The 16,995-nt window shown below is 39.5% G+C and overlaps 1 long non-coding RNA gene across 1 annotated transcript in view; it reads right to left on the bottom strand.

Annotated features, from left to right (window-relative positions):
• LOC132528792 (uncharacterized) overlaps window positions 1–16,143 on the bottom strand; it is a 738,513-nt gene extending 722,370 nt beyond the window's left edge. Inside the window, exon 1 of the long non-coding RNA XR_009543299.1 lies at window positions 16,012–16,143. This is a non-coding gene — a long non-coding RNA (uncharacterized LOC132528792). The remainder of the gene's footprint in view (window positions 1–16,011) is intronic.
• Between the last annotated feature and the right edge of the window lie 852 nt (window positions 16,144–16,995).

Below are 16,995 nucleotides of genomic sequence, written 5' to 3'. Positions count from 1 at the left end.
TCCACCCACCTACCTACCTATTTGCCTATATACCCATTCATTCATTCATTCATTCACAGAGGAAAGAATTAACCTAGAAATGTTCTGGGTGTCCCAGGAAGAATGTCATCTTGGAATTTTTTTAAATGTCCATCTATCTACTCTTGGGCCATCATTGAACAATAGCAATGGGAGGAATCCAGTACAATCAACACCCTTGACATTTAGAAAAACTGAGATCTGAAGAGGTAGAATGGTTTCTCTGGGATAAAGCAGTAATTGTGGAGCAGAGCTTAGGTTGGATGGCCAATATCCTTCTCCATTGCTATGTTCATTTCACTAAACAGTAGAATGATTTTAACTGTATTATGTTCCATTTCAAATTCCATAACTTTACAACAGCTCCAGAAGAAATAGAGGGAATTCCAAAGAAAAGTAAACAGAATGAGGGTTTTTTTAAAGGGCTAATTTAAAAGAATCTAATTATTTCTTTTGTATTTTGTATTATAAAGTTTGGGTCAATTGCTTAACACTCTTCTAGTATATGAACAACTTAAGGCAGCAGCTCCCTGGCATCTAAGCTGAGGTTAGAACAAGAAGAAATGAACTTCATATCTGGGGATCTGGGCTACAAGTAAAGAGCTTTGTCACGTAAGAGTTGGAGAAAATACTAGATTTTTAAAGTAATAGCATAGAAGTCCATTCTTTGGAGGTTTTTACAGAAGAACAAGCTACTATATCACAGTCATGCAGCCCTATGCGGAAGGAGAAAGTTGGATTTGGATGACATCCTGAAGACACTGATTTTATTATTCTGTAACATTGCCAGCTGAAAAGAGTAAATTCCCATGTAGCAACTTTCAGACAACAGCTGAGCTATGACTGAAGTTATGAAATATTGCCAATAGATTGCAACCCATCTTATTAAATTTTAAAATATTATTATTTTAAATTAAACACTTTTTAACTTAAGAAGATAAAATATCAGCATTAAGTTGGTAAAATACATAAAATAAACTTAATTTTCTTTGAGTTTTTAGCCTTTGTATATTTTAAAGACTGAAATAATGAGGTGGTCACAAGTAGGATTATAAAAATATATGAGAAAAATAAAAGTAATTCTAATAATTGTAAGTGGCATGTTACTATTTACAAAATGCCCTCATATATATCAGAATGTGTTTTTAGTCCACACAGGTACCCCATATGGCAGGTGGGGCAGATACTATCCTCATTTTCTAGGTGACAAACAGGATCAATGTAACAATGGTGATTTTTCCAATTCCCAGGGTAATAAACCATTGAGTTGCTACATCCCAAAATCTTTATATTCTAAATAATTTACTGGTTCTCTAAGGCAGATACTCCCAGCCAATTGGGTGATCCTTGAAATTTAAAACTAATTCTATATTTTTGAAATATTATGTAGGCTCAGTTAAATTCAACAAGATTTTTAAAGATATCTACTCTTTGGGAGATACTGGCATTATAAAGATGAATAAGATACAGTCCTTGCCTTCAAGAAACCAACTGTGTAAAAGGGGAAAGAGATGCACGTACACTGTTATTGCATCTCATGGGGAGCAAAAAAAAAACAAAAATGAGGGAAATACATAATTTTGGTGGGGAAATGAGGTTTTTGTAGAAAGATTTACAGAGGAGATGACATTTGATGTAGATACTTGAGACTAAGAAGGATGTCACAGGCAATAAAGTATATAGTTTTTCTTCACCAAGGCAAGAAAAACTTTTATGAAAAGGAATTCTAATGAAGGGAAATGATTTTATCACCTACAAGGGAAACATAGCTGTAAGCAAAAGGTCTCCTGACTTCAACCCTAGATGAATTTGCTTAACATCTATCACAGGCCTTTCTTTGGATATTGTCTCTTTCTTATCATCCTCCGTCTGCAAATTCAAGGTGCTAGGGGCTGTACTGAGTATTTAAATTGGTTTAAAGAAGAATTCCCTTTATTACTAGAGACAGTGTCAAGTGCAGAAAGAAGAAAGCTTTTGGGGGATTGGAATCCTGTTGCTTTTGGGGGATTGGAATCCTGTTGAAGAAATGTAGTGGAATCATTTGTAAGAATGGAAGAAACTTCTTGAAGAGGCACGGGGTTACCATACTTCATAATGAGCTCAGACATGTTATTCAGGTTTTAAATGAGAAGAAATAAGAATCTGTTGAATTTAAACATCATGACCTTAAGTAGAACATTTAAACTGGCGCAACCTGCTTGAATAGTCTGGAGTACACACAGTGTCATTGGGCAGTGTCATCCCAAGAAGAACAGTCCTCTCTCCCACCTGCTTTCTGGGACATACCCAAGAATCTCCTCCGATTCTTACTCATGTCCAAGGAGCCAACTCAGATTGCCCCTAATTAGATGAGGTGAAAAGAAGATGGGCCCATTTGAGGCTGAAGGAATCCGTCTTTACTTCCCATACTAGGTCATCCATACAACCTGCTTGCCTATAATTGCTGTCACTGAACCTAGAGACAAGGGGGCATGACTTAAACCCATAGTATAAAGATATATGCCCTCTTCCCACTTGTTGCTGGCACCATTAATAAGGCCAAATCTTGTTGTTGCCTCCTAAAATCCTAGCAGTCCTGGCTCTGCAACTACAAGCTTAGAGAGTCCCTGGCACCCACTTGCTGTGGTTGTGAAAGCTAAAGCCACAGCTCGGTGTGGTGCTTCCACTAACCTTGGCTGCCCTCAGAAATGTGGCTCCATAGCAGTCCTGTGCTCAGGTCACTGCCACTGAAATAGAGCTCTGCTCAGTACGTAGCACTTCCTTACAGTGTTTAGAAGGCGGCTCCTTTTCTCTGTGGCACACTAAGCTAGGAGCATTCTGGATCAAAACTGTCCTGGGTTCCGTGGGTTCCACAGCCCAGCCACTTCCCCAGTACAAGCTGACTCTAGAATGGCTGTGCCAGAGATGTTCATTTGTGCATCTCTCTTCTTCCCAGGCCTTGGATGCCAGGCTTCTCTACTTGTACACCATCATAGTAGATTCTGTCTCAGGTGAATTCTATCTGTGACCCCCATCTCCCTTTCTGCTTCACCTTAAACAGGGTCACCTCAGGTGAATCAGTATGTTTTAATTCCTTTGGATTTTAATGAAGAAGTTCTCAGTCCTTGTCCTCCTTAGAGTACCCCTATAATCTTATGTAAGTTAATTTATCTACTGCTCAGAAATTGCAAATCCTGTATGTAACTGGCCATGTCAGGATTAAGTTAAAGAGGCCATCCACACATTAAATGTCTTTTTATAGACTAAAGAGCTGGTTTCTGTAAATCTCTAATGAACTACAAGTTATTTTTAAAACAACTTGCCTGGAATGTGTGTGTGTGTGTGTGTGTGTGTGTGTGTGTGTGTGTGTGTGTGTGTGTAGCACAGAAAAGGAGAGAGGAGGTCAGCTCAGGGTTCCTAGTTCTGGCTGTGTCACTAACAGCTGTTGACTTTGGATAACTCACCTAAAAATCTCTGTGCTTCACTTCCCTCACGCAGAAAAAAGAAGGGGTGGAGCTACATAGTTGCTCTAGTTACTTCCAGTTTTAGATAATTCTATAATTCTTTTCAATGATCTAAACATAATTTGTAGGGAAACACACCCTTGTGTGCTGTTCCGGAAGCTTCATTCCTGACCATTATGTTCATTTTTGGTCATCAGCTTGATTGAGCCAACTCCTGATTACCCGTTCACAGATACTAGAGGATTACCCATGGGTGGTCCGGCTCTTCACAAGCATAGGTTAGATTGGGGGCTGCTCCAGGGCCCACCACAGGCCAGATTCATCCAAATACAGAGCCAGAAAAAAGGCAGCCTCCACAGGTTGATGGAGCCCAGGGCAAGGTACTCCCAGCCCTGATTCAGAATGTTCACGTCAAACTGCCTAAAAATTGTTCACAAACACAAATTCCTATGGCAACCTAACAAAAAGGAATCGGAATCGAAAGAAGAGGGAAGGCTTCGTGAAATTCCTCTAGGCCCTGGACAGGGGCTGGTTTGCGAGACTGTCATAAGACCGAAGGCAAGGGTGTAGCCCTTTTGTAAACTTACCCTGCACTGTTTGTGTTTTCCTGATGTATGGTGCTCACGTCAAATTAGAAATGAATCCAAGCCTTCACCCTCAGACACAACGTGAGTGTTTTGGGAGGTTCCAAACATCTTTGGTTTGTTTTTCAATTTTAATAAGTTCAGTACTTCCTGGGTTTGGCCAGGCCAGACACACCACAGGACGTTTCCAGCCTGAAACCAGAAAGCGTGCAGGCACTCACAGAGGAGACTGGTGCAGCAAGCTTTCCATCCCACTTGCCAGACCTAAAAACATCTCGTGTGGTTAGCTGACTCGTGGTTATACCTACCCAGAGCACATAATATATGAAGGGAGATGTTATGTATTGGCTAAGTCCTAGTGCCCTATGCGTGCTCTAGCCCCCGTGTATTCACTACTCTTCATAACATTTCTAGGAAGGAAGGAAGACTGGCCTTTTCATTAAGGAGATGAATGTGAGCATTTCTTGACAGAAAGGACAATGTTTCCATGTTCAATTTACTATTAAAAGAACTGCAGTAGTAATTGCTGTTGATGAAGAGGAAATGGAGGTACTGACGTTTTGAATAATCCAGTTCAGTGTTGTGAGTCACCTATCCACAGTATTCAATTCAACAACTATTTAATTGAATGCTACTGCCTGAGTACCAGGATAATTACAGACACTGTGGAAGATTAGAAACTTGTAAAATTTTAGGGCTTTGAGAACCAAGTGGTCATCCAGGAAACCACGGCACAGTGTCTGGCCTCAAAGACATTACGTTCCGGCTTGGGATACAATACTGACTTTCAGGAATGCCATGGCAAAATCAAAGGTGCAGGACAGGTGCTTCCTGTAGCCACCAATCTGCTTATCCACATCCCTTCACAGTTAAGCTTACTTCCAGAGAAGAGTGTACCGACAGTCACTCCTTTCTTCTTCCCAGATTCTGGGAGGAATACCCAAACCTTCTAACTGTTAAGTTAAAAATGGGCACTTTTCTGCATCTGACTTGCCCTCTCCGTAGCATTTGATACTCTTGACAACTCCCTTCTGGAAACTCTCCATATGTCCAATGATCAGTGTATTGTCTCTCCTTTCTTTCTCACTGCCCAGCAATCTACTAAACAGATCTTCCTGCATTCTCTGTCTTAGTAAAGAACATCACCATCTACCCAACTGGTCAAGCCAGGAATGCTGGTAAGTGGAAGATTTGAGGGAGTGGAGAGATTACTCACTGGTTATTCTTTTTATTCACCCTCATGTCTAGTCAGTCCCAAAATCTTATAGGACTTTCTTTATTAACATTATATGTGTCTCTTCCTCTGGTTCTCAACACTATTGCATAGGCTCAAGCCTTTATTGTATGTTGCCTATATTATTGAAGCATCTATTATTAATCTGGCTTTTGGCTTTTAGACTTATGCTCTGTCAATCCATCCTGCAGGCTACTATCAAATTTTCTTTTTGCAAAAAAACCTGGAAGCAAGTTACTCCCCCATTTAAACTTGACTCCACGTTCCTGTAGGAAAAACTCAAAATCTGTAGCATGACATACAAAAGCATTCGTGATCCCGACCCTGTTCACATCTTCCACCTTCACCCACACCCTTGTCATTCTCAATGACTTGTTGTTCTGGGACCACATGAGTGCTCTTTCATACCTCTGTGCTTTTGTTTACCTTTCCAAAACTTACCTTTCTATCCCTAAGAATCCTCCTTTGCATTTTAATCCACTTTGTCCATACCTCTATCATAGTACTTACCAAGCTGTACAACTTTTACAAAAGCAAGGATTAAAACAAACAAAACAAAACAAAACAAAACAAAAAAACCCAAAACAATGAGGCATATTTGGGAGACCACAATTAATTTTACTTGGTTGAGCTCAGGGCCTTGGCAGCCCTTGAAGGTATGGAACATGAAATGAAATGGGTAGTCATTTACAGATTTTAATTAGGGAAGTTAAGTGATCAGACTTGCATTTTAAAACCTTATTCCAGTTGTGTGTAAGATGCATGGGAAAAAGGACATAATTATTAGAGACTGAATGAGTGCAGGCAATTTGGCTAAAAAAAGGAAAAGAAGTCATTCCAGAGATATTTATACAGTAGAATTAGCAAGTCTGATGGACTGATTAAATGAAGTGGAGAATTTATCTATTGATTCAATGATTACTGAACACTAAGAATTGTTGCAGTTCCTAAAAGTACGAAAAAATTTTAAGGCAATGTTCCCACTCTTGTAGAAAATCATCATTCTGCAATACAAAGTCCAAAAGTAGACTCAAGTATAGATAGGAGTTTAGTAAATGATAACCTTTGAGTTCTTTAATATGTAGCTTTAGAACAACTGACTATTTAGGGAAAACTTATATAAAGTTATATTTTCCTGCTGGAGAGGGTGTGGAGAAAAGGGAACCCTCTTGCACTGTTGGTGGGAATGTAAATTGATACAGCCACTATGGAGAACAGTATGGATGTTCCTTAACAAACTAAAAATAGAACTACCATATGACCCAGCAATCCCACTACTGGACATATACCCTGAGAAAACCATAATTCAAAAAGAGTCATGTACCACAATGTTCATTGCAGCTCTATTTACAATAGCCAGGACATGGAAGCAACCTAAGTGTCCATCAACAGATGAATGGATAAAGAAGATGTGGCACATATATACAATAGAATATTACTCAGCCATAAAAAGAAATGAAACTGGTTATCTGTAGTGAGGTGGATGGACCTAGAGTCTGTCATACAGAGTGAAGTAAGTCAGAAAGAGAAAAACAAATACTGTATGCTAACACATATATATGGAATCTAAAAAAAGGAAAAATGGTCATGAAGAACCTAGGGGCAAGATGGAAATAAAGACGCAGACCTACTAGAGAATGGACTTGAGGACATGGGGAGGGGGAAGGGTAAGCTGAGACAAGGTGAGAGAGTGGCATGGACATATATACACTACCAAACGTAAAATAGCTAGCTAGTGGGAAGCAGCCGCATAGTACAGGGAGATCAGCTCGGTGCTTTGTGACCACCTAGAGGGGTGGGATAGGGAGGGTGGGAGGGAGGGAGACACAAGAGGGAAGAGATATGGGGATATATGTATATGTATAACTGATTCACTTTGTTATAAAGCAGAAACTAACACAGCATTGCTTTACAATAAAGATGCTAAAAAAAAAAGTTATATTTTCCTATACACTACTCATCAAACTCAGCTCCAAATAAACTGAATGTAAAATGTGGAATAATAAAAACAATAGAATAATCCTAAGTCAATATGTATATAAATCTCTGGCATTTAAACCTTTCTAAACAAAGCACCAGAGACATAAACCATATAATGAAGGGCAATAAATTTGACTACATAAAAATGAAAATATTTTATCACAAAAACACAGCAATAGAGAATTTGTTGCAACATAAAGGTAAAGAATTAATATGGTATAGAAACTTTTGTTACAACATTACACACTTGCTTTTGATTTGGCCTGTTCCAAAGGCGTCAGGAGAAAAGCCTGAGGATCTGTTTGATTGCTTACTTTTATGAGGTTGTAATTGAGTACCCCCAAAATGGTAAGAGCTGTGACCAAAGAACTCCAGAAACTATTCAGAGGAAGAGACTGCAGTCCTCATTACACTCTTTCAGAGAAAGAAAACTGCTTGAGCCTAATCAAACATTTCTACTCTGAAGTTTTCCACTGATATACTTTTGTTTCCTGTTACTTAGTTTTAGGAGACAAATAATTTCCATCTATCCAATAAGCAATTAATGAGAACCTATTATGTTCTAAGGCACTGTACCAGATACTGTGCTTTACTCAGTACTATCTTCTCAAAGATGAGTAAGACAATGCCCTTGTCCTCAAGAATTACATGGACAGACATTTAAAGAAGAAATAATACTTACAGTGAAATCTACCTTTTTTTTTTTTTTCAGTACTCGGGCCTCTCACTGTTGTGGCCTCTCCCGTTGCAGAGCACAGGCTCCGGATGCGCAGGCTCAGCGGCCATGGTTCATGGGCCCAGCCGCTCCCCGGCATGTGGGATCCTCCTGGACCGGGGCACGAACCCGTGTCCCCTGCATCAGCAGGCGGACTCTCAACCACTGCGCCACCAGGGAAGCCCAGAAATCTACCTTTACTGATAGTGAATGCATTTGAATTCTTCCATGATCCCAACCTGGCTGGGTTAAGCACATTGTGGAGGACACGGGGGAGGGAGAGAGAACATTTAACAGCTCTAGCATAGACTTTCCTTTTGGTTAGATGGAGCCTCAGTTTTCGGGGCTGTCAGCACAACACCTTCTAAAATGTCACATTCCCTTTGCATGATGTTTAAGAGGCAAAGGGATATAGAATTAATAGAGGAAGAAAGTGATGCTTATTAGTTTGAATAAGGTCATCTGAGTCACTCTGCAGGATCCTTAAAGAAGAGAACAGACCCACACTAGTCAATGGAGTCAAACATTTTGGTGAGTAAATATACAGAATGTTATGTTTTCCTCAAGTGTACCTTTACATGATAAACCCTAGAGACTTCCAATTTTTGACTTGAGTACGTGAAACATATACTACGGCAAGAAGGCCATAACCATCTCCGTGTGGGTGTCTCCCTGCCACCCAAACTGCACATTCCTCACCCCATCCACACCTGCCAACTTCTCTTCTTGGTTTCTGTTTGCCAGGTTTGCCCCCTCCCCCTACATCTGATTTTCAAATGTCTTCTGAGCCTTCTTGTTTGGGGATTCTTCTCCCAGATTCTTTTTAAAAGGTTTTTTTGGGGGCCGGGTGAACTTTGGACCAGCTTCCTTGCAGCTTCTTTACCTCATGCCCTCCCCACTCTCCTCCCTGCCCCATTCCCACGCTGCTACATCATCTCCAAGGTTATGTTCTACAAACATATTTTGAAATTTCCCTCTTTTACTCTTCATTCAAAAATTCCCTCAAGACTTACCACTTTCTGAGACAAACTCTCAGAATGTTTGGTAAAGTAAAGCAAAACCAAATTAAAAAAAAAAACAGCCATTCAGGGGCTACTACAAATCTTTCAAATGAGGAAAAGGGTCCAGACTGCAACTCCTTCCTTAATTGGCTTCATAGCTAGATGCTGTACAGAGACGTGTAAACAGCAATTAGGAACACATACTGTGCTTCGTCTCCCATTATCTCTCCACCCCCTTCCATATCGGAGGTAAGCTAAGGACACAGATTCTGGGATGCTTGTGGGTTCTTTCTGACCCTCAGTGATTATTAAATAGCATATTTGGGTAAGGTTTTTTCCCCTGCATTGTGGTTTATGTGATTAAGTGATGTACTGCATAATGTTCTTGCAACTCCAACTGGCTAACATATTTTCACTAGTTATGTATATTTATTTTTTATTTTTCTGCAAAAAAAAAGAAGAAAATGTGGTATTTGAAAAACAGAGATTTGTTCTCCCCTTTCTTTTCTCCTTTATAAAGATTTGACAAAATCTTGAAAGTTCTCAATGGGATATTTTTCCAAGAGACCGGCACCTCTGTAAGTTATCAGAGGGAAACTATCTTTCTATAGTAAATCATCCTACACCTACTGTGCCAGGGAATCAGGCAGACTTTCCAAAGTTTGCTGATGGGCAAATACAAGGGGGAAAGGAGAGGGAGGAAGAGGAGAAGGAAATGAGGAATGAGAGGAAAGAGAAGGAAAAAGGGGCACAGGGGGGGCAACAATGATGCAGTTGTGTATTGAATGAGTCTGAGTTAGTCTAACACCTTCCTTCACATGTTGGTTCCTGGGTTGGAAAGGTGGTCAGTTTCCCATCTTGCTCTCAGCCACCGTTTTGCTTCACATTATAACTATTACTTTTGTATTTTGAATTTAAAACAACAGTGATGCTAAATATTTTGACACTGAGCTTTGAAAAAATAAAAGACACAGCTGGAACATGGCTTTTTTTCACAACCGTCAATTTGTATGATTCCCAGCACAATTTAAAGTGGTTTAGATTCAAAAGGGTAAGTGTTCAAATAAGCATGGTCCACTTCAAAATATGCTTTAAAATATGCAGATTTAATTGTAAGAAAAAAACCTCCTCAAGGTGGTATATTTTGCACGAACATTGAAACAAAATTGAACATGGACTCACTCTTTTGGCTTTGTTTTCTAAGATTATTGAAGAAAAGAGAGCTTTGCCAAAACTAAACAAAACACAGAACCATTCCTTTGAACCTGAGAACTCTCCAATGCCCAAATATGATTAAAACCCATCTTGGTTAAGCCCTTTCGATCAGTGCGCTTGTTGTAAAACCTGTTTAGAGTCCCTGGCAATTTTATGGTCTTATCTGTGTGGTCCTTTTCTTTAGAGAATATTCAGCATGATGTCGTCCTGCTAGAGCTCAACTAAGTGCTTACAGAAGATGTGATGTAGAGAGCTCAAAGCAGTTTGAGAATGATGCCACAAGTGCATGCATGTCCCCAGTAAACCCGATCTAACTTGCCTTCTTGTCTCTCTACAAAAGAGACTTTTTGAGAAGAGAAAGGGAAAGACGGGAAGGAAGTTAAGTAACTTCAGAACAGCATAAAGAGATATACAGACAAATGCTTGGCGTTTTTGGAATTTTCTTTATTAAAGGCTCTAATTGAATTTCTTTGACTGCAGTTGAGAGCCATGTCTAGAGCACACTGCAGATCTGTTACTTTCACATTCTATTTATATGTCTATGAAGTAGATCATTGTAATGAATACAGATGGGCAATAAGTACAAAGTTATTGCATAATTTTTCAAAATTTTATGATTGCTTTTCCTACTTCCTCTTAGAATAATGGCCTCTCTGTGTAGCCTGGAGACCATTCACTATATCTTCAGTATGTTTTACCATTTCAGCAGATTTTAATTTATTAGAGACACACAAGAAGTGGTGTGTCAACAATCCACAGAATGAAACTGATTTGTAAGACATGGACAACCTGAACCAATATTAAGTTACTTCTGAGATCACTTGGTGAATTCAAGTGCATATGAATTTTTCCCCCTTCATCCCCTCCCTGCCTGCTTCTTGATTTGGCAAAGGTTGGGACTTTGAGACTGGAGGGAAAACCAAATTAAAGCCACCCACCAGCCCATAGCAAACAGAACAGAAAATGTCAGTCTTATGATGGGCTGTGTAACAAGATAAAAAGTTTCTCTACGGCTTTGCGTCTCTAAACCAGGTTTCACCAAAGATGCAAAGCTGCCAGGTCTGAGTAAACAAACACGGCTTTACAAGATGAAGTATGCTAATGGCTCCTCCATCATCTGTGGGATTGCTCTCGATGGAAAATGACTGACCCTTTACTTTGTTCAGTTCCTATTCCTTTTGCCTTATTACTGTTTTCTCTTCACTTGAACTCCTCTCTAGATATGATCACAATGGGAAAAGTTGTCTGACGTGACAATTCCAGGGCCTGCTGAGCTGAGCATCCTTCAAGAGCCATCCTTAGTCGAGCTGTGTCCAGGACTGTGGTCTTTGCCTCCAGGATCTTTCTTCCAGGTTAGGTTTCCCATTGACTTTGAACTCACAACTGAAGTGAGTTTGATCAACTGTATATTTACTGCTCTAGACCTGAGCATGATGGATGAGGGAATCATATACTATGGAAGCTCCTTAGAAAAAATGATTGACTCTGCCTGAGAGCACAGGAAAAGGCTTCATGGAGGAACCACATTTGCACTCATCCTTGACAAGCTAGTTGAGGCTGTAGAAACCAGAAGCCAGAATATCATAGTTGACGGACAAGCATATGCTCATTATGAATCATCAAATAGACAGAGCTTAAAAGGGTGTGTGTGCTTGAATGGAGATACTTATTTTCTATGAATTTGCCGTCTTGCGATTTTAAATATGAATATTCACATAAGAGGGGAATAAAATATGGAAAGCTAGAATTAATCACAGAAAATATGTGATGTCCATATTTCTCTTGGCTTAAAGAGAACAGTTTAACTCTACAGTGAAAAGAATTTAAATTTTTAATTTAACAAGATTTTATGATATAGACTTAAAGCTACCAAGGCTGCAGTGAAAGACTAAGGACACCAGTAGTAAATTGGGCCTGTGAGGTAAAGCAGTGGTTCTCAAACCATTTTTCTCATCCCTCCCTAAAAATATTTGGAAAAACAATGTACCCTCTGACACACTTTCAAGTTGACATCTAAAGAATTTCAACGTAAGTTTAAATAGTTTCCAAGCATGTAATTTATGATAATTTTTAACATCGATGTTTTAGATGATGTTTAAATTAATCAAATGGAATCTTAAAAGCATAGTTTGTTGATAAACACTATCATCCATTAAGTTTTTTTCTCTTTTCAAATGAACAAGCAGCTTTCCAGTAGTGGGAATTTTCTATCCTTCAATTTATATTTCTATTCCACTTTACTCACAGTATTTGTTTTCTAATGTAATGTTTTTAGACTTAATATCATTTTATTGCTCACTCTATCATATCTCTTTGCAACCAAAAAAAGTACATAAATCTATTTTTAAAAATTTACTTTGACATAAGATTTTAAATTCCAAATGCTTTCTTTTGGATTGAGTTACTATAATTACTTTTATTACAAAATTGATCAAACTATAAATATATTATAAATTTTGGAAAAAATTTTAAATGTTAAAATTTTATTGGAAACACATTTCTATTTGAGATGGATAGGGCTTTTTGTTTTTCCAGTAAGTTTATGTGTGCTATTATTATTTACTGTTAAAGTGAGCAGTGTTCAGCATCTCTTCTATTCCTCTCTGTTTATTGTTATAGCTGTAAGTGCTGAGAAAACTTGCTCTCATAAAAAAGCAAATGAAAGACTTTATTACAGCAGCATCACTTATTTTGAACTCCTGAGTTTAATGCCAAATATCACATGGTGATATAACAGAAATACTTTTTAATAACCATCTGCTAATAACTTGATTAATTCTGCCTCAGTTTTACTGAAAGCAAAGAACCTTGAGAGCCATTGACAATGAGGTGCTGAAGTTCTAGGATTAAAGAACTTAGTGAAAGGAAAGAAGGTTCCTGAAGTTAGAATCCTGATAAACACTTATTTAAGGAGGTAAATGATGAAAGTAGCCAGTAAGGAAGGAAGTTCCTGTCAAGAAGGAACTAGGGCCAGGAAGTATATTGTCATGGTAGTAAAAGAAGAGAAAGTGTCAAGCAGGAGAGGTACTTAGCAGTGTCAAAAGAATTCAGAGAGGCAAGCTTGAGGCAGACTAAAAGATGCCATTATTTCTCTGAGGTTTCAAAAAGAAGTTAAACTTTTCCTGTATGTGAAACCATGAATTTTGGCATTGCAATCATATTATACAGGATCTGGGATTTAGGACATTGGAGCACTATTTTTTCTTTTTTTCAAAATCATTTTTTAATGTGTGAGTCTCTTTTTAGGATTTTTATTCTGATCCAATTGTCTATTTGTCAATTCCCTGGCAGTTTAGGTTAGCAGACATTTGGTCCTGTCCAAAATGTCCATAAGACTTTTGGTCCATGCCAAAAGATCCTTTCAGTTTAGTCCTATCCAGAATGTCCCTGAGCATATTTGCTCATGGACAGCTGGTTTTGGACAGAACCAAATATCAAGGACCTTTTGGCGGGGACCAAATGTCTTATGGACCAACTGTCTATGGATGTTTTGGGCAGGACCAGATGTCCTGCAAGGGTAGATTATCATATTATTGCTTTACACAAAGTGTTGACTTTAGATAAGGCAATTCTCTCACACTGTTCTTTATTAAAACTGTCAAAATTACATCTTTGCAATCATGAATTTTACCATGAAAATATTACATGTCTACTCCTTCATTTCTTTTTACTTTTTTCAGTAGTGTTTTGTAATTTTCCTTATAAAGATGTTGTATGCCTCTTGTTATTTATTTTTAGATACCTTAAGTTGTTGTTGCAACTGTGAATGGAAATTATTTTTCAATTGCATTTTTGAATAATGATTTTTTTCTGCATTTATCTTTTAATGAGTAGTAATGTGGAATTGTCTTAGCTCCTAAAAATCTGTTAGCAGGTTTTCTTGGTTGTATCACACAGACAATCATATTAGTTACAAATAAAGATGCTTTGACCTTTCATTTCTAATTTTTACTCATTTTATACCATGTCTTGTCTTCCTGCATTAGATAGAAACTGCAGTAGAATGTTGAATACAAGTGGCAACATTGAGAATTCCACTTTGTACCTAACTTTGTAGGAAAAATTTCTAAAATTCCACCATTAAATTTAGTTGTTATTGCAACTCTTTAATGGATAACTTCATCCTTTCTATACTAAGAGAGTTCCTTTCTATACTAAGTTCTGTATCACACATGTACATTGAACTATCAAATGTTTGCATTTATTGAAAGAAACATGTTTTTCTCTTTTAATTTCTAATTGTGATTTATTACATTAATAAACTTGTTAATGTTGGGCTATCCTTTGATTTCTGAGAGTAATGGTATTTGGATGTGATATAATGTTTTAATATTCACTGATGACTTCTACTTAGTAATATTTTAGTTAGGATTTTTACAAGTATAGTGAAATAGATCTATAATTTTATTTTCTTGTATCTTCTTGTATTTCCCTTGTCTAGTTTTGGTATCAAAATTATACTAGTATATAAAATGCTGTATACATCTCTTACCTCTTTCTGTACTTGGAAAAGTTTGTATAGGATAAAATTATTTATCTCAAGATAATTTGTGAAAATTCACCTGTAAAACTATCTGAGCCTATGTTTTCTTATGGGAGGCTACTGATGATCAATTCAATTTATTTAATGATTAATTCAATGGTACTCATATAAACTGTGCTGTAATTTTTTTGACATTGCCAACTTATCTTTCGTTATCCCTTTCTGATCCTAGTATTGCTTACTTATGATTTGTTTCCTTTTTAATCAGCCTTACTAAGTTTTGCCTAACTCATCAGTTTTCAAATAACCACCTGCTGATTTTTATTGATCTTATATACTGTGTCTTTGTTTTCTAATTAATCTGATGTCTACCTTTATCTTTATCATTTCCATCCATCTAGTTTTTTAGGTGTATTTTATTTTTCTCTCTAATTTCTTGATTTGATCACTTTTTTTTTGTCTTTTTTTTAAGACTTTTCAAGGAAAGTGCCCTAAGTTTTCTCAGTTTTTCTTCTTTTGTCAAAGTCTCCTCTCTCTGATAGCTTTTTACAATGTTCTTTATTCTTTGAATTCCTTAATTTCACAAAAAGGTGTGTTGCTATGGGTTCGTTTTGCTTTAAATATTTCCTCTCAGTACTTGGAATGCTCTTTCAATTACCCAGCCATAAAAAAGAATGAAATTCTACCATTTGCAGCAACCTGGATAAACCTAGAAAATATTATGCTCAGTGAAATAAGCATAAAAGAGAAAGACAAATACTAAATGATACCCTTTATATGTGGAATCTAAAATAAAAAACAAATGAATGTATATGCAAAACAGAAACACAGTAGAGAAAACAAACCTGTGGTTACCAGCGGGGAGAGGGAAGGGAGGAGCGGTTAGATAGGAGTATGGGATTAAGAGATACAAATTAATATGTAAAAAATAAATAAGGGGACTTCCGGGAAGATGGCGGAAGAGTAAGACGCGGAGATCACCTTCCTCTCCACAGATACACCAGAAGTACATCTACGCGTGGAACAACTCCTACGGAGCACCTACTGAACGCTGGCAGAAGACCTCAGACCTCCCAAAAGGCAAGGAACCCCCCACGTACCTGGTTAGGGCAAAAGAAAAAACTAAACAGACAAAAGGATAGGGACGGGTCCTGCACCAGCGGGAGAGAGCTGTGAAGGAGGAAAAGTGTCCACACACTAGGAAGCCCCTTCGCGGGTGGAGACTTCGGGAGGCGGAGTGGGGGAGCTTGGGAGCCGCGGAGGAGAACACAGCAACAGGGGTGCGGAGGGCAAAGCGGACAGATTCCAGCGCAGAGGATCGGGCCGACCGGCACTCACCAGCCGAGAGGCTTGTCTGCTCGCCCGCCGGGGCGGGCGGGACTGGGAGCTGAGGCTCCGGCTTTTGTCGGAGCGCCGGGACAGGACTGAGGTTGGTGGCGTGAACACAGCCTGCAGGGCGTTGGTGCGCCGCGGCTGGCCGGGAGAGAGTCCGGGTAGGGGTCTGGACCTGCCGAAGAGGCAAGAGACTTTTACGTCCCTCTTTGTTTCCTGGTGCACGAGGAGAGGGGATTAAGAGCGCTGCTTGAGAGGGCTCCAGGGACGGGCGCGAGCCGCGGCTAAGATTGCGGAGCCCAGAGACGGACATGGGACGCTGAGGCCGCTGCTGCCGCCGCCAGGAGGCCTGTGTGCGAGCACAGGTCACTAGCCACACGCCCTTCCGGGGAGCCTGTGCAGCCCGCCACTGCCAGGGTCCCGGGATCCGGGGACGGCTCCCCCGGGAGAGCGCTCGGCTCGCCTCAGGCTGCAGCGTCACGCCGGCCTCTGCCGCTGCAGGCCCGCCCCACACTCCATGACCCTCCCTACCCCCCTGCCTGGGTGAGCCAGAGCCTCCGAATCAGCGGCTCCTTTAACCCCGTCCTGTCTGAGCAAAGAACAGACGCCCTCCGGCGACCTACACGCACAGGCGGGGCCAAATCCAAAGCTGAGCCCCTGGGAACTGTCAGAACAAAGAAGAGAAAGGGAAATCTCTCCCAGCAGCCTCAGAAGCAGCGGATTAAAGCTCCACAATCAACTTGATATACCCTGCATCTGTGGAATACCTGAATAGACAACGAATCATCCCAAATTAAGGAGCCCTGTGGATGAAAGGCTCTTGGTGCTGCAGCCAGGAGTCAGTGCTGTGCCTGTGAGGTGGGAGAGCCAACTTCAGGACACTGGTCCACAAGAGGCCTCCCAGCTGCACATAATATCAAACAGCAAAAATCTCCGAGAGATCTCCATCTCAACGCCAGCACCCAGCTTCACTCAACGACCAGCAAACTA

This window comes from Lagenorhynchus albirostris, chromosome 11 (genome assembly GCF_949774975.1).
Source record: "Lagenorhynchus albirostris chromosome 11, mLagAlb1.1, whole genome shotgun sequence".
NCBI lineage: Eukaryota > Metazoa > Chordata > Mammalia > Artiodactyla > Delphinidae > Lagenorhynchus > Lagenorhynchus albirostris.
The sequence above is the reverse complement of the archived record's forward strand: the minus strand, read 5'-3'. Positions and strand labels throughout refer to the sequence as shown.